Source organism: Triticum dicoccoides, chromosome 5B (genome assembly GCF_002162155.2).
Source record: "Triticum dicoccoides isolate Atlit2015 ecotype Zavitan chromosome 5B, WEW_v2.0, whole genome shotgun sequence".
Taxonomy (NCBI): domain Eukaryota; kingdom Viridiplantae; phylum Streptophyta; class Magnoliopsida; order Poales; family Poaceae; genus Triticum; species Triticum dicoccoides.
In genome coordinates, this window is record NC_041389.1 from 601,230,836 (window position 1) to 601,249,499 (window position 18,664).

Sequence of the window (18,664 nt, forward strand, 5' to 3'; positions counted from 1 at the left end):
CTGTCGTTGGAGCAGCTGAGCTGGGGTGAAACATAGCGCTGCAGGAGTAGGACAAACCACACAAGGTTTTCTTTGACACATATCTGTAACAGAAGTAATTGTGTAAGGGCTTGTTTGAATTTGAGGATTCTAACAATGCAGGATAGGAAATAGACAGGAATAGGATAGGAATGCACGTGCAAAATGGAGAATTTGAAAACACAGGATTTCTGCCAACCTGGGTGTTTGATTCACGAGAATTGGAAGATCACATGATGCAAAGAAGCATGGTGAGATTAAGTCAAACCATAAGAAAATGTACGGTTATAATGCTATTATGCTACTATCTCTTAGTCTTGTGCTTCATGAATAGGAATTTGAAAAGGAGGACAAATGGAAATTAAAATCCCTACGGTTTTTCTTTGAAGGAGACACTAAAGGAATAAATCCTATAGTTTTCCTTTGCTCCATTCCTTTGAACCAAATTCATGAATAGTAGTACCATAGGAAACTTTCCAATTCCTATGTTTTCATTCACTTTTCCTTTCAAGCACTGGCGATTCTAGTAGGCAGGCTTGAGCAAGGAAAAGCCTAAACTAAAAAAATTGTTTTTGTGCTACTTCTATTACTTTGGACCCAGGCCACTGCCCTACTAGCTCAACTCCCAGGCCCATCGACAAAGGCACAGCTCAAACACGCAGAGATAAATAATGATGGCGTCCAAGAGAGTCCATCATGGATAGCTAAGTTGCATGGTACCTCACTGCTTGTCATATAGTAGGATAAAATAATCGTATTTCACATTACTATGTGTGCTCAGTGGACAATATATATAACCTGTAGAGTAAAAAAGAGATACAACAAGTGTGCAACCTCTTTGGCGAAGCCATGTCGATCTTAGCGTGATTGGTTTGGCCGGTGAGGATGCTCCGGCTGACTTGGCTGTCGGAGGAGGGGAAGAAGATCTTAGGCGTCTAGAGATGGAGCCCGAGGTACTGCTCCACTATGATGGAGGTTTTTGTTGTTGGAGCAGCTCCGGTGAGTTGTACGACGCTGAGGCTGAAGCAGGACAAGAGAGACAATGTTAACCTGAGCGGAATTATAATAGCATCTCCAATAGATGACGTAAAATACATAACCACAAAGTGCTAGATGTAAAATACATCAGCCGCTCATCTCTGAACTTAACTGTCGAAACTGAATTTAACTGTCGAAACTGTACTTAGCTGTCGATACTGAATTTTGCTGTCGAAACTGAATTTTATTGTAGAAACTGAACGCACTAGAGGTGAGGCTACACGTCAGTCGACTGACTTTTTCATCTCTGGTCAGTCGATTTTGCATCCGTTGGATACGAAATCAAGGGCCTGCAGTTCATCTTCAACCTCCACCCCCCTGAGCCACCAGCCACCACCAGCCAAACAGCCGCCCGCCGCCGCCCGTGGCCGGCGGTGAGCCACCCCGCCCGCCCCAGAAACACTCCCCACCGCCGGTCCGCTTCCGCCCCGGCTATCCCTCCAGCCCCCCCTCCCCCGTGCCAAGATTTTTCTTCGGCGATCCCCACGCCACCGCCCTACCACCGCCGGCGACCACCACCCCCACCCTGAACCCTAAGATAGATAGTGGGTACCTCTCCAGTGTGCCCCCTCCCCGCTGTGGCTGGTTCTTCCTTAACTCCGGCGAGCCCCCCACCCCTTGAAAATCAATTAACCCAAAAGTCGATTCAGTCGACTGAAGTGTAGCTAAATCGGAGTAGCATTGCAAGCAAGAGCAAGAGAGAGAGCAGCAACGCGAGCAAGAGCAAGAGCAATAGCAAGAGTAGACTAGGCAGGGGACTGAGAGCAAGAGCAGAGCAGCAACAACTCCTATTGATGTGGACGTCACCGCCAAGGGAGCGACACCATGGAGGAAGTGGCTGGCGCCGCTGCCATGGATGGAACCGCGCCGTGTCGACTCAGGACCGAGCGCCGGCAGCATCGTGAGATCGAATCAAGAAGAAAATGCGGCGACTAGTGTACAACCTCTTTGGTGGTGGCGAATAGGCCACAACTTCATCCGAGGAAACGATGATGATGCTGCTCTTCCGGTGGTGCAGGTGAAGATGACGGTGTGGGAATGGAGGTGGCGCGGAAGACGTGGGGAACGTCGGGTCAACTCCTTGGAGGTGGAGGGCGGGGTGGCTGAACCGGCGGGATGACGAGATTGACGACGGATCCTCATCCGTTATGGTGGATGAGGGACGTCGAGGTGTTGTTGTGGACGACGTCGTCGGGGAAGAGGCTCCGACTGGGTTGCAAATAGAGGAGGGTGCGGGGCTTCGCGGGTTTTCGCGGCCTCGATGTACGAATGGGTGGGCGGATGGGATGGGAGTGGGGAACCATGGCTTAGGGACACGCTTGTCCAAAATGTGGGGTAAGTTATGAAAGTACCCCCACCGATTTGAGGAGGTTCTTTTCGTTCAGGGGTATCAAGGGCATTTCGCGTGACGGGATTTCACAGGAGGTGGGATTTTTTGCGTGCGTTGTAATTTTTGAATAGCAAGGCATGGGTTGAGATGGAGGGAGTTGTCAGAGCACAACGAGACAAAGATATATCTTAAATATTTCAGGGTAACAAGGCACGGGTTGAAGAGGCGGGAGTTTCGCAGCACGATAGATAGAGACGCTAGCTTGAAATTTCGGCATAACAAGGCACAGCTTGAAATTTCGGGACAACAAGCTTAACGTGTACAAAAAAAAGACAATTCGCACCTCATCACTAGAGAGAGCCATCTCCCGTTTTACTATATTACTAGAAATGCATTCAAATACAACAAAAAAAACTAAAAAAATCAGGACAACAAACATAACGTGTACAGTGCCAAAACAATTTGCACTTCCCTCAACAATAAAAAAACAATGTGTGTTGTCTAGCATATGGAGTAAATTTGAGTACATTTTCCCTGTTTGAATGGGATTGTACTCGGGTTAGTTATATAACCATCTACATATTATCTTCACAACACATGACATGAATATAGGAGAAGTAAATTCCTATATAAATACGAACTTACATGTACATACGATCTCAAATTCAAATATATGTATCCATTTGTGTTGAATTCAAATCATAGTACATGTATGCTCTAGATAGATGTTCAGAATCTAAACATGTATGATATACTACGTACAATGTGTTTAACACGCACAACACACACAAACACCATTTAGACTAGTAAGGTACACGTGCATTGCACGCATGAGATTTGGCAACCAAATTATGAATAAATACCACATTATAGCATGTAAGCTTTGAGTCATATATGCATGATGTAGATGTTCGTTTAATTCTTATAGTTAATTTCATTCAAAATCATCTTGTTTTTCTAAGAAAGCTAATCTATTTTAAGATTCATGGTATTGTGCGTTGTAAGGCATAAAGTAAAAACAAATAATGGCAAATCATGTAGAAAAACATTTGGGCAATTCTGATACAGAAGATTCTAGAACAAAGAAGAAGTATTTGTGTTTTGAGGTTTGTGCATTATGCTTAAGTTCAACCATGGAGTCTTCTAGATTGTACATGTGGCAAAATCCGGTGGAATCTAGATGATATCCAATGGCCAGTAGTGCTCAAATTCGTCATCTCTGCACCATCGGATTGGCCTCATCCAACGACCATCTTTCAAAGTTAAAGTTATCCGCACACTATATAAAAAATATAAAATATAATATATATAGGGGTATAAATATAGATATGTGATGTGAAAGCCACCCATGTTAGAATAGTGTGTCCATGCACGGATGCAATGTGGCCAAACGATGTCTGCCATTGGTATCTCAAATTCAAATCAGTCTGACGTTGTTCAATGTGCATACACTACAACATGCTCGTTTCCAAACCACACCGCGCAAATCTCCGTTATATTCATGCATGTATGGGTTTCAAATATCATGATCTCTTATTCAAATATTTGAATTCAACTTTACACTGATTTTGACCCCACCTAGTCTTTTACACCCACACAATCATCTTCTCTTTATAATTGTACCACTAACTTTCTCTTTTGCATGCATGCACACACACTACTAGTCGACATTATCCATCGCACACATGCAATCTTTTTCTTCAGGTCGGTCTCCCATGCAGGCACACACACACACCTCCCCCTCTCCATCATATCGGGCATTCTTTATCTCTCACGTGCATGCGAACGATCGATGTTCCTCTATGTGTGTGTGTATATAGCTAGGTATTTCATAGTTTTCCACACAAACCGATCAATCTATATATCTAGTGACATCTCACCCTCTTTCTCACATCCACATCGATCAATCTATACCTCTCTATATAGGATTACATATATAGCTAATACACCCACATTAATTCTATATCCAACGTCCCCCTGTCATCATCCATGCCTTCCACTTCATCTCTCAAACGCGCGCACAATGGCGAAGACAGGGGGCAGCAAGGGCCCTGCCCCCCTAACATCACTACATATCGAGGCTAATATGAATGTGATCATTAGACAATTGCTGGTAAAATGGTTTAAGTTGATTAATTGGCCCTCCTCGTAAAGGATTAGCAATGCTTGGCCCCCTAGCTCATTTTTTAATGGCTCCACCACAGCACGCAACATCGCACGTTCTCGCCCCCTCTCTCTAAATATCGATCTCGCACTTGTGCACTCCTTCATAGTCTCCCTCCACTTGGCCCAACGCACCATCTTCTTGCCCCCCACCGGATTTTGTCACATGTACAATCTAGTAGACTCCATGGTTGAACTTAAGCATACACTAGTAGAAAAAGGGTCAAATGTGAGACACATTAGTCCTGGTTTTAACAGAACCGGCACTAATGTGTCCATTAGTGCCGGTTCCAACGGCTAGCCGGGATGAGCTCTTTAGTACCGGTTCGTGGCAAACCTTTAGCACCGGTTCGTGCCACGAACCGGTACTAATGAGAGTGGTGGCAGGATGTTCTCAGAGTGGGGCCCTTCCAGCACCTTTAGTACCGGTTCGTGCCACGAACCGGTACTAAAGGTCGTCCTATATAAATCCTTCGTCCACCCGCACTCTGTTCTTCCCCCTTTCCCCTCTCCCTCTCTTTTGTTCTTCCCTTCTTCCTCTCGAGTTCATCACACAATTTGCCCCAAATTTGTCAAGATTTGCAGGCCCTCATCCATTCAAATGATCACCAAGGTTAGCAACTTTGTCCTTTCATCTCTCATTGCTAGATTAGCTCTTGCATTGATTTATATAGTGATTATTGTGGGTTTTAGTAATTTGGGAGGAATTATATGTGGTAGTATTTGATTTATATGCAATTTGAGGTCAAAATAACACTTAGTTTGCATATGTAGGTGTGGTTTACTTAGCGCCTTCTAAATCTCCGTCGTAACCACTGTCGATCGCCCGCACCGTCCCGTCGCCGGCACCACCTTGTGGTGAGACTCTTGTTCATGAAATTTTATATTAAAAATGATGTTAGTGTGATTTGGATATATAGTTACTTGTATAATAATTATCTTACCCGTACGTTGTTTGTTATACATAGTGCCATGGTTTTGATATCCATCCCCGTCGGCCCTCGTCCTTGTTATGATTCGGATGTGGTATATTCTCTTTTAAAACTATTTGTTGCATTTCGTGTTTATGACAAATTATGCCCATCAAGTTAACATAGAAAGTACGGGAAGGAGTTTGCAGATGACGCAAGGAGCGTATGGTTTGGTCTAAGCGCAGATGGCATTAATCCTTTTGGGGAGCAGAGCAGCAACCATAGCACCTGGCCTGTGACTCTATGTTTGTATAACCTTCCTCCTTGGTTGTGCATGAAGTGGAAGTTCATTATGATGCCAGTGCTCATCCAAGGCCCTAAGCAACCCGGCAACAACATTGATGTGTACCTAAGGCCATTAGTTGAAGAACTCTTACAACTGTGGAATGGAACAGGTGTACGTGTGTGGGATGAGCACATGGGGGAAGAATTTGACCTAAAGGCGTTGCTGTTCGTGACCATCAATGATTGGCCTGCTCTCAGTAACCTTTCAGGACAGACAAACAAGGGATACCACGGATGCACGCACTGTTTGGATGATACCGACAATATATATTTGAATAGTTGTAAGAAGAATGTGTACCTGGGACATCGTCGATTTCTTCCGAGCTGGCATCCCGTAAGAAAGAAAGGCAAGCATTTCAAAGGTCAGGCAGATCACCGGACGAAGCCTTGCCACCGTACTGGTGCTGATGTACATGATATGGTCAAGGATTTGAAGGTGATATTTGGAAAGGGTCCTGGCGGACAACCTGTTCCAAAGGACGCTGACGGACGCGCACCCATGTGGAAGAAGAAATCTATATTTTGGGACCTGCCATATTGGAAAGACCTAGAGGTCCGCTCCGCAATCAACGTGATGCACATGACGAAGAATCTTTGCGTGACCCTGCTTGGCTTCTTGGGCGTGTATGGGAAGACAAAAGATACACCTGAGGCACGGGAGGGCCAGCAACGTATGCACGGAGAAGACGGCATACATCAGGGTCATGCAAGCTACGCTCTTACCAAAGAAGAGAAGGCAATCTTCTTTGAATGCCTGCTCAGTATTAAGGTACCGTCTGGCTTCTCGTCGAATATAAAGGGAATAATAAACATGGCAGAGAAAAAGTTCCAGAACCTAAAGTCTCATGACTGCCACGTGATTATGGCGCAACTGCTTCCGGTTGCATTGAGGGGGCTTCTACCGGAAAATGTTCGATTAGCCATTGTGAAGCTATGTGCATTTCTCAATGCAATCTCTCAGAAGGTAATCGATCCAGAAATCATACCAAGGTTACAGAATGATTTGGTGCAATGTCTTGTCAGTTTCGAGTTGGTGTTCCCACCATCCTTCTTCAACATCATGACGCACGTCCTAGTTCACCTATGCGAAGAGATTAACGTTGTGGGTCCTGTATTTCTACACAATATGTTACCCTTTGAGAGGTTCATGGGAGTCTTAAAGAAATATGTTCATAACCGTGCTAGGCCAGAAGGAAGCATCTCCAAGGGCCATCAAAATGAGGAGGTCATTGAGTTTTGTATTGACTTTATTCCTGACCTTAAGCCGATTGGTGTTCCTGAATCGCGGCATAAGGGCGGACTGGATGGAAAAGGCACGCTAGGAGGGGAACAAATAATATGTATGGACGGACATTCTCTCACTGAAGCACACTACACAGTTCTACAGAATTCCGCCTTGGTGGCTCCGTATATGGATGAACACAAGAATTTGCTACGCTCCAAACACCCGGAGCGGTCTGATGACTGGATTACACGTGAACAAACCAGGAGTTTCGCCAGCTGGTTGCAGACACGTACCATGCGTGAAACCTCTATTGAAGATGACCTGTACTTGCTGTCCCAGTTACCATCTTCGAATATAATTACTTTCAAAGGGTACGAGATAAATGGTAATACATTTTACACGATCGCCCAAGATAAGAAGAGCACCAACCAAAACAGTAGTGTCCGCTTTGATGCAGAAACCAAGACGGGAAAGGAAACATATTATGGTTATATACAGGACATATGGGAACTTGACTATCGACGTGGTTTAAAGGTCCCTTTGTTTCGGTGCAAATGGGTCAATATGACACGAGGCGGGGTAACGGAAGACCCGCAGTACGGAATGACTACAGTGGATCTCAACAATCTTGCATATGCAGACGAACCATTCGTCCTAGCCAATGATGTGGCACAGGTTTTCTATGTGAAGGACATGTCTACCAAGCCAAGAAAAAGAAAAGATAAGGAAGCGAATGCATCATACGATGAGCCAAAGCGGCACATAGTTCTTTTTGGGAAGAGAAACATCGTGGAGACAAGTTAGAAGATTATGAAAAGTTTGATGAAATTGCTCCATTCACAGTGAATATTGACCCGAGCATCCCGTTAAATGATGAAGATTTTCCATGGTTACGGCGCAAAGGGACACACGCGAAGAAAAAGTTTCACACCTAAAGATCTGGGATGTGATCGGCTTCACTAACTATCATCACTTTCTTCTGTGTTTCGCACCGAGAGGGGAATCTCTGTAATAGTTAGGGTAGTTATGTGTTTTGGCATTTGAAACGCGAAGAAATTTTATGTGCAAACAAATTCACACTAATTTCAAATAATTCAAAATTTAAACTATTCAAATTTGAAAACTACGGGCACTAACAGAAAAAATAGCAGAAAAGAAAGAAAAACTATAGCTGAAAAGAAAAAAACTATATAAAAAAACTACTCAAAAATAAATAGAAGAAAATAAATATAGCAAAAAAGAAAAAACTACTCAGAAATAAATAGAAGAAAAAATAAACCAGAAAAGAAAAAAATTATATTTGCTATTTTTCAATCGTTTACAAAATGACCGTGAAATTGAAAATCACTACAAAATGAACTCTGAAAATGTTGAATTTTGGCAAACTAGATGAAAAACTACTCACAAATAAATAGAAGTAAATAAATATAACAGAAAAGAAAAAACTATACAAAAAACTTCGCAAAAATAAATAGAAGAAAATAAAGCAGAAAAGAAAAAACTATAAAAAAAATTGGGGCGCTGCCCTGTGGGCCTGATAGGCCACAGGTGTGTAATTACAGGCCTTAAAGGCCCAGCAGACTCACAGGGCAGCGCGCAGAGTTTAGGCCCACAAGCCTGCTAGCTATATAGAGGAGTTCGAAGTGGTAGCCGTGGCTGGGTTTATAAACCAGTGCGGCTGCCCTTCGCCCGGCGAGGTGGGACTAAACTTTAAGGTGGCAGCGCGACCCCTTTAGTACTGGGTCGTGGCACAAACCGGTACTAAAGGGGGGTCCTTTAGTACCGGTTTGTGCCACCACCCGGTACTAAAGGGGGTCGCTTCCCACCGCTTGGCCTGGCCAAAACAGGCCTTTAGTACCGGTTGGTGGCTCCAACCGGTACTAAAGGTGCCTTCTATATATACTCGACTTAAGAAATTTTCATTCTTCCTCTGTTTCCATCGTCTCCGTCTCCGTCGCAGCCCCCGTCCCCGTCGTCGCCCTCGTCTCCGTCGCCGCCCCCGTCCCCGTCGCCGCCGTCGTCTTCGTCGCCGCCCCGGGCCCGCCCCCGTCCCCGTCGCCGCCCTCGTCTCCGTCGCCGCCCCCGTCCCCGTCGCCGCCGTCGCCTCGCCGTCGTCGTCGCCCCGCTGTGAGCTCTCCCCCTCTAACCTCTCTCCCTCGCCCCCGGCGGCCACCATGGGCGCCGCCCCTCCCGGCCCCGAGCACACACACACACACACAAGCATGAATTAGTATATGATTTAGATTATTTAGATTATTATTGTTTTAGTTATCAAAACACACACACACACAAGCATGAATTAGTATATAATTTAGATTATTTAGATTATTATTGTTTTAGTTATCAAAATTTTTTATATGGAACACACACACACACATATGTATGAATTAATGCATGTATATATTAGTATATACGTATTTTGTATGTTTAATTAGTTTAGATTATTTAGATTATTATTGTTTTAGTTATCAAATTTTTTACATGGAAATTAGTGTTTAATTAGTATGGAAATTTTTATGTTTAATTAGTATATAATTTAGATTATTATTATTAGTATATAATTAGTGTTTAATTAGTATGGAATTTTTTTATATAATGTTGTTTTTCAGTTTTTTAATGGATGTATAGAAGTTGTGTTTTCTGTTTTTAGTGTTAGATGCTTAATTAGTATGAAATAGTATATATATTTTTGAAATAGTAGAAATGTTAGAAATTTTAGTTATCAAAATCCAATCATTAAAAAAATATTACTTTTTGCGGGCATATAGCTAGTATTTGTTCTCGACGATGCCCGACCCGCATCCTCGCCGTCGACGCGTCCGCGACGACGTCCAGCCGATCCATGTCCGGGACTGGGCTCCGCCGGGCTGGCACTGGGAGGTGCTGCCTGGAGGGGCGCGCCGCTTGATGAGGAACCCGGCCCCGGGTCCCGTCGTCGACCCTGATCTCGTTTGGTGGCGTTCGCGTGGGCCAGTTTCAGTGCGGAGGGACCCGGCCCCGCCGGAGGTGGTACGTCGCCGTGTCAGGGAGGAGGACGAGCACGTCCATCGCTACATGGTTGCGTTAGAGGGCGGCAGGTTCTCCAATACCTGGCAGTATCTTCGGGGATCTCACTTCAGCTATGATCCTGTGAGGGTTCCTTCTCTTTGGGTGTCCACCGCCCGCGCCGCAGGAACCGCGAGTGTCCTAGATTCTTCTGTAGTATTTGATCTTTAATTAGCTAGCCAGTGATGTACTATTCAATATTATATATTATTCGAGACGATGTATTCGAGATTATATCTATTATTCTAGACGAAGTATTCGAGATTATATCTATTATTCGAGACGATGTAATTTGAATACTAAATTGTTTTATATTTCTTTTGAATTAGTTAAATAAAAGCTATGGCAGACAATACCGACAGAGGGGGAGAACAGACCATGTTCGATATGATACGCGGGCCAGATGATGATCAGAATGAAGAAGATTATGACGGATTCGAATTTCTAAACAACACCGGAGAGGGTGATATGATATTCGATCGCGACGACCGAATTGATGAAGTCATGAACTACGATTATGACGATGACGAAGAACATGTTGATCCTGAAACAACAAAGACCGGCGAGGTATATATATTTATATAAGCAGGTATCTGGTGATCATCACATGTTTTAAATGACTTGAAGATATATTAACGAATCGATCTTTGTTCTTTCAGCCATCCGGATCGAGCAAATCTTCCGGCAAAAGGACGAAACGAGGCCCGAACAAAAAGTTGAAGGAGGGCGTAAAGTACAATATCGAGGCAGTCAGACCTAATGGCGAACCATTAGCGCCTAAGAGGATTGCGGACAAGTTCGTTCGTCAGTGCGGAGTTCTTGTGAAGGACCAACTCCCGATCTCCCTTCAAGAATGGAGAGAGCCAGCAAAAGACAAAAGACAAAAAGGCAAAGAGGACGCTGCTCCACGTCCAGATGTTACTTTTGTTGACAAGAATCAAAAAGATCTGCTTTGGGATACTCTCATGGAACATATCACCCTACCAGATCATTTCACAGAAGCAGATGTGCAGAAAGTCAAGGACGCTGCTCTTAGGAAGATGGCGGTTGCATTCAAGAACCACAAGAATCGTGAATGGGACAAGTACGTCAAGGGAGGAAGGAAGACTCCAGTATTCGAGGGAACACTAGAGAACCAACGTGCTCATTGGGACGATTTCGTGAAATTCGAGGATTCGGAATTAGCTAAGGAACGGTCGAGAATAAACAAGAAGAATGCCGAAAAAAAGGATAAGTTCCATAAGCTGGGGCCAGGTGGCTATGCGGTGGCAATGCCTAAGTGGGATAAGTCTGAGAAAGAGAAGGAGGATGCAGGTGCCACTCCGGTTACTAAGAGCTGCCCCCCATGGTCAGGAATTGGTTCTATGCGCATGCGGGGGAGTTGGACCCGAAGACAGGCAATGTTTCGACGAGGGCAAGTCTGAAGGGAGCCGATGATGCGATACTTGTTGCAATAGAAGAGGCACGATCGGGGGTGTTCCATCCCAACAGAGAGAACGACGAGCTTACGCGTGCCCTGGGAAATCCTGAACACCCGGGAAGAACACGAGGCAAGAGCGCTATTCCATGGTATGAGGGGTTTTCAGACTGGAACACCGACTACAGAACCCGTGCGAGAAATAAGATTGCGGAGGAGAAGAAGAGGAAGATGGAGGAGGAGCAGAGGAAGCAGGACTATGAACGCCTTCAAGGCCTAGAAGCAAGTCAAGCGGAATTGGTAGTCAAATTCCAGCGGTAGCAGGAGCAGATCGACTCACTTACCCAGCAAAGGGGGTCTCAGCAGCTACAGCAGCTAGCGAATGATCCAACATTGGATAGCACCGCCCCATCCATGCTGAGAAGCAGCGTGGGTTCCGCCCCGGACGATGCAATGCTGGGTAGATACCCCGTGGATGACATCACGGAGAACACTAGCTGCGAGCTACATGTCAAAATGAAGAACATATCCATGAAGGTGGCGGACGCCGTTGCTTTTACAAATCCCCCCGAGGCAACCTTCCATTGCAACCCGATTCCAGCGGGCTATGCTCGTGTCTTGGTTGATGAGGTGGTGGACCCATATTCGGAGCTAGAGCTTGACATTCCTAGAGGTGACGACGAGCGCTTTCTCGGAGACGACAACCATCGTATCATCCTATGGAAAAAGGATTGCATCATCTTTCGAAGGCCACCGACACCGCGTCAGCCGACTCCTCATCGAAGTCCGCCACCGAGTCAGCAGTCTCCCGCTCCTGCAAGTCCACCAAGTCCGGCAAAGTGTCAGGCCACTCCTCCTCCAAGTCCGCAAAGTGTCAGGCCACTCCTCCTCCTCCAAGTCCGCCACAGCGTCAGACGTCCACTCCTCCTCCAAGTCCGGCACAACCTCAGGACACTCCTCCTCCAAGTCCGACACAGCTTCAGGCGGCCACTCCTCCTCGTCCAACTCAGCCCCGTCAGCCGTCTCCGCCGCCTCAGCAATCACAGAAGAGACACCCCGCAGCTATGGTGCGTAGCGGTACGAGTCGAGGTAGTACAGGAAGTACAGGCGGAGGCAAGCGATATAAATATGGTCCAAGCCTCACGCCTCTTCCGCAGAGGGCTTATGACAGGTCCGAGGAGGAAATCACAGCCATATCGAAGTCCGAGGTGGAAGCCCATTTTGCACCAAAACCGCCACCGCCGCCAAGGGAGAAAGTGCCTGAGGAAACGATTGACCACTTCATTCGTATGGCTCAACCACCAGCTCCCAAGCCTATTGACACAGACTATGAGCGCCACATCAGGAAGTTAAATCGAGCACGTCTACGTAAGGAGGCGAGCTCGGGATCGAGCAAACAAGAAGCAGCTGTCAAAAAATGCGGGAAAACCATTCCCCAGCTGGGAGAACAGGCGGCACAATCGATCCCCTCGCTTGTTGTGCCAACAACATGTGACAGTACGCGTGCCCAATATTATTGTGGGCAAACAGTTTACGTTCCTGAGGTGGGCAATGTGGTAATAACGGAGGACCATATAATGCAGGCTAAAGTTCTCAAAATCACTGTTGGACAACTCCTCGAGATCGAGCCCATGCCTGTGCTTAGAGAGGATGAAATAAAACGGAAATATGTCCAGGGCCAACCTTTGGTCGAGCCAGACAAGGTCAAGAACCTCCCAACGAGAATGTATGAATTGCATCAATGGTACATGAACATTACCAAGATTTCCGATCGATTGTCCCTCATGGTGAATGACAAGGAGGATCATTACTACCATGAGAAAGCTGTGTCCGTTGAGTATTCTGAACTGTTTCAGTTATACAATCAAGACGCACTCGACAAATCTATCGTCAGTTGCTATTGTCTGTAAGTGATTTCTTTCTGTAATTTAAGTCTCAAGCTAGCTGTAGTGATCCTTTTGATCAATCATTACCTGTAATTATCCTGACTATATTCTTTTCTGTGGTATTATATGCAGGATGAAGATGTATGAAATGAGAAAAGGTGGACGCTATGGCATTGGGTTCATTGACCCAAACACCATTAATGAATACACATGGAAAATAGATCCACGTCATCAAAAGGCCGTAGAGGACAGCATGCTAGAGTTCTTGAAGCGCCTCAAATACAATGAAGATATACTACTTCCTTACAAGTTCCAGTGAGTCACACTGTCTTGTACTACAAATTCTCTGTTTTTGCCTACTAGCTAGCTACATGTTTTTGCTTACATATGCCCGCTTAATTAAGACATGCAAACATGTGTGCATGCCGATTTCACTGGGTCTTGTGTATCATTAAAGTTGACGCCGGAACAGTTGAAATACTGGACTCACTACTCAAAGAAAAAACTGACTATAACATCTTGTTTGGGATAGTCAACAGGTAATTTCAATCATTATTAACTATATATCTCGGCCTATTTAGTTCGTCATTTCATGATATGAACTATTTAATAACCCCTTTATTCATTTTCTTTGTCGGCGGGCAGGGCTTGGGCAAGGTTCATCAGCGTCACGGAGGGCGAATGGAAAGAAAAGCTTAAATGGGGAAGACCCAAGGTAAGTAATTAAGTAGTACTAGCTAGCTAGCTGCCATCTCTTTAATTATCATGCTTGATTAATTATTATCTGATCAAATTCCATTCTCGTAAAGGCCCTGAAGCAGGCGCATGGGACTGATCTGTGTGCATTCTGCGTTTGCGAGAACATTCGCATGATGGCGTCCGAAAGGAGCAGATCTCAAAGACAGGAATGGGTACGCTTGTCAAAACACTATTCACAATTTTTACACCATTATCGATATCTAGTCACATAAGTAATACACATGCATATTGATGTCCTTCTTAACAGTTCAGAGAGGTGCGGGCGAAGCTCCTAGAAACGGAGCGCGTAGAAGCACTTCAAGAGGAAATAGCGGGATTTTTGCTCGACCAGGTCATAAATCCGAAGGGAGAATACTATTACCCACAACCGCCCCCATGAAAACCACTTCCAATTGTCATCGTGCTCCGAAGGCACCAATTAGGCTAATGCCACTGGCTCCAAAGGCAACATGCATATGTAGGAGAAATTGTATATAGCTATACATGTGTGTATGTGTGAATTAATTAATATGAGGGTTTGTGAGACATTGATGATATATATATATATATGCATGATTGGTTCTCTCTCTCTCTCTCTATATATATATATATATATGTATATATATATGCATAACGTGTACAATGTGTAGTATCGTAAAATACCAGCAAACGAAAAAGAATTAAAATGGAAACACAAAATTAAATGAAAAAGAAATCATAAAACTAAAAAAACCCAAACCTTATAGTACCGGTTGGTCTTACCAACCGGTACTAAAGGGCTCCAGGCCCCTGGAGCTGGCTCGTGCCACGTGGTTTCCCTTTAGCACCGGTTCGTGCTGAATCGGTACTAAAGGGGGGGGGGCTTTAGTGCCCACACTTTAGTGCCAGTTATGGAACCGGCACTAAAGGGCCTTACGAACCGGTGCTATTGCCCGGTTCTGCACTAGTGATAATGCACAAACCTCAAAACAACAGTGGTTCTCCTTTGTTCTAGAATCTTCCGTATCATAACTGCCCAAACTTTTTTTCTAGTTGAATTGCCACTATTTATTTTTTTACTTTATGCTTTACAACGCACAATTCCATGAATCATAAAATAGATTAACGGCTTCTTTGATTCAAAGGATTCTCAAAGGAATTTTGGAGGATTCTAATCCTTAGGAATTTTTCCTATCTTGGTTGTTTGATTCGTAGGATTCTAAACCATAGGAAGATTTCCATAGGATTCATTTTCACTAGATTTCATAGGGAACATCCCATCCACTCAAACCTCTTTGAAAGAATTCTGCGTTTTTTCTATGCACAATCAAACACTCGTACAATCCCGTAGGATTCAAGACGACATTCCACTCTAATCCCATGTTTTTCCTATTCCCGCGTTTTGGAAATCCTACAAATAAAAGAGGCCCTAGCTTTTTTTATAAAAAACTAATTGATTTTGAATGAGATGAACTATAAGAATTAATAGAAAGGTCTACATTAGGCATATATGACTCAGAGCTTACATGCTATAGTGTGGTATTTATTCATAATTTGGTTGCCAAATCTGATGCGTGCAATGCACCTGTACCTTACTAGTACTTCAAGTATGTGCAAAACACATAAATTAGAATTCCAATGGAACGCTCCATAGTGTCTCTCTTATAGTTCATGAAGCCACGTGGCACATGTGGAGGTGTTGTCGCGACCTCCTTGTGTGGATTGATCACAGTGACATGCTGCTGGTTCCATAAGAATGTACTCGTCTTCTCTGAGCCACACTAGCGGTACATGCACGAAGCAAAGATGTGCACGCACGCCATGGACGCACTCATTCCCTCGCACGCACATGCGGGTACATGGGCGGACACAATTTTGTACCAAGATCCACCCCATTTGATAATTTGACGCGTGTAAATTCCTTCACTTCATTGATGGTCAATTGATACAGCGCATGCAAATTGAGTGGACGTGGGGGCGGAAGAAAGACATTACTACTCCACTGCGCGCATGCGAGTAGTTAAATCATGGGTTTCTAGTAGTACTTCCATTGGTGTCCTTCGTATTTTGTGCCAATATTTGACAATAACATAATATTTACACATTTGAGCAGTGTAGTCTACTTGAAATTTATGTTCCACTAAACTCACCGGGAGCCGTTTCGGGCCTCGAAACCAAAACCATCAATTAATCTTTACCTTGTTCCCATCACATTCGAAAGTAATAGTGCTACAATTAAGTGCAAGCCTGCTCACACCTACTAGTACGTACCAAACCTGAACGTGTTCCCACTATGCAGGTATTAGTACCAGTGCTAGTACTTAGGTTATAAAAAGGGGAACTACCTAACCGAAAATTACTCTACCTTTCATCCTTATAAGTCCTTCTTCTTCTTCTGTCCTTTCCATGGCCGGTGAGCAGAGCTCTAGGTCGAGAACTACTCATAACAAGGGAGCGGCAACCAAGGCTGCGGAAAAAAAGAGAGGGCTCACCGCCACGCAGAGACCTCGAAAGATCTCTCACAGGCAGGCGATGGCTCCCAGGAGCGCCCTAGCCGCGGAGGCGAACATGCCGAGCTAGCGGCACTAGAGTCGTTATCCCTCGATGGCATGCCCGATCAGCTCAATAAGCACCTCAATAAGCAGAAGGAGTTCATCCACGGCTTGGTGGAGCTGCTGAAGGAGAGCCTTGACGACATGCCCGCTGAGCTCAATAAGCAGGGGGAGTTGACTACCGGCTTGGTGATGCTGCTGAAGAAGAGCATTGCCTCAGAGAAGAAGGCGAACGGCAAAATCCTGCAACTTCAGGAGGACAAGGCGAAGCTCTGCCACAAGCTCAACCTGCTGAAGGAGAAGAACGTCGGCTGGAAGAAGTTGCATGAGAATAGTAGTTCCTCGATGAAGATGCTGCAGGCCCTCGTCATGGAACAGAAGGAGGGGTGGGTGAAGCTCCGCACCGAGCACCCGGCCGCTGTCAAGGTATGTAATGCAGTCGTGGAACAAATGATGAAGGCTCGCTTCGAGAAATCCTGCGTCATGGACAAAATGAAGAAGATGGCGGAGGAGACGCGCCAGGAGATGGAGGTCGTGTAGGCGATGAGGAAGCAGTTACGAGTCCACGGCGAATTATATAATTTGGGGTGATAATCTTCCTTCATCTTTTGCTCCCTTGTTTCTTCTTTTTCTTCGGGTATTTCACCGCACGTGTCACGTTCTCCGCGAGGCATGAATAGAACAATGCTAACAATGAGATGACTAGCAAATTAGATCATTTTTTATCGCCATATGGCACTGGGTTGCCGTGTTTCATGCTCCTCCATCGTGGAAAACTTGAGTATACCGCACGGTTCTTTGCTCCCCCTCAGGTCGTCAGCACATTTATACGAGCAGTCAAATCACAAGGCCCCGCCTTCTAGCAGTAATGAGCCGTCAAATCACAAAGGCCCTCGCCTCTCATGAAACTGACCAAGCTAGACTGTCTAGCCCTCTAGCCTTTTAAAAAATGTATACTTTTATACAGTAGTAGTATCAATGGATTGCGCCATGGAGCAATACTAACTAGATGAAATTAAATAAAAAAGGTGGTACATATAGAGAGCGCTCGTCGCCAAATTATGCATATAGTACTATTAAAAAAGCTAGTACGTTCTTAGATGGGGTGCTAAATTCTATTAAAGAAACTAGCATACCTATTTAATTCTTGGGTTCTTATTATTTATGCCACTAGTTGTGTATCACTACTCAATTTTGCCATTAGAAGTTACAACTACTCAAAAATGCCATCGATCCGTGAGATGCCTGCTAAAAAATGCAATTAGATATCTCAAAAATGTCATCGTTAAGTTAGATGTTTGCTCAAAAATGTCATTAGACATTGTTATTTTCATGTAAAACCCATTGACCATGTTACATGACAACAATAAGCCGATTCTCACAATGATAAGTGTGGCCCCGCTTCTCAGGAGTAACCAAGCGAATAATTTTACAAGAAAATAAGAACGCTGTTGGGATCAAGTAGGCCCCACACTTTATTTTACTGTAGTGAGATAGAGGGAGAGTTGGCATCACTACAAAAAAAGACACATCCGTGACATTTTGGGCCGAACAATTTTTTTTTCTGTCATACATATGACACTTCTATGACGATAATTGTGACAAAACCCGGTATCATCATAGATGTTGTGGGCTCCTACTTCCATGACAAAAAAATCATGACAGAAAATGGGCTTTTCGTCCTGGGCGGGCCGGAGACGCAGCTGCATGACATTCTTTGGGCCGTTCATGACGGAAAAAATCGTGGTAGAAGCGAGGGGGAGGAAAATTTCGGGGAGTTGCTGGTTACGGTGGGAGGTCGGGGGCGGAGCGATGCGCGTTTCTCTCGTACGTACGCGCGTGTGTGTGAGAAGTTGGCTCTAACTGAAGCCGAGCGAGGCGTTGGGCTCTAACTGAACCCGAGCGATTGCACTGCAGGCTACGCGTTACTGAACCCGAGCGATCGATCGATGGCTGTTAATTGAACCCGATGGAGCGATTCCTTCGCTACTGCTGCTAACTGAAGCCGATTGATTGG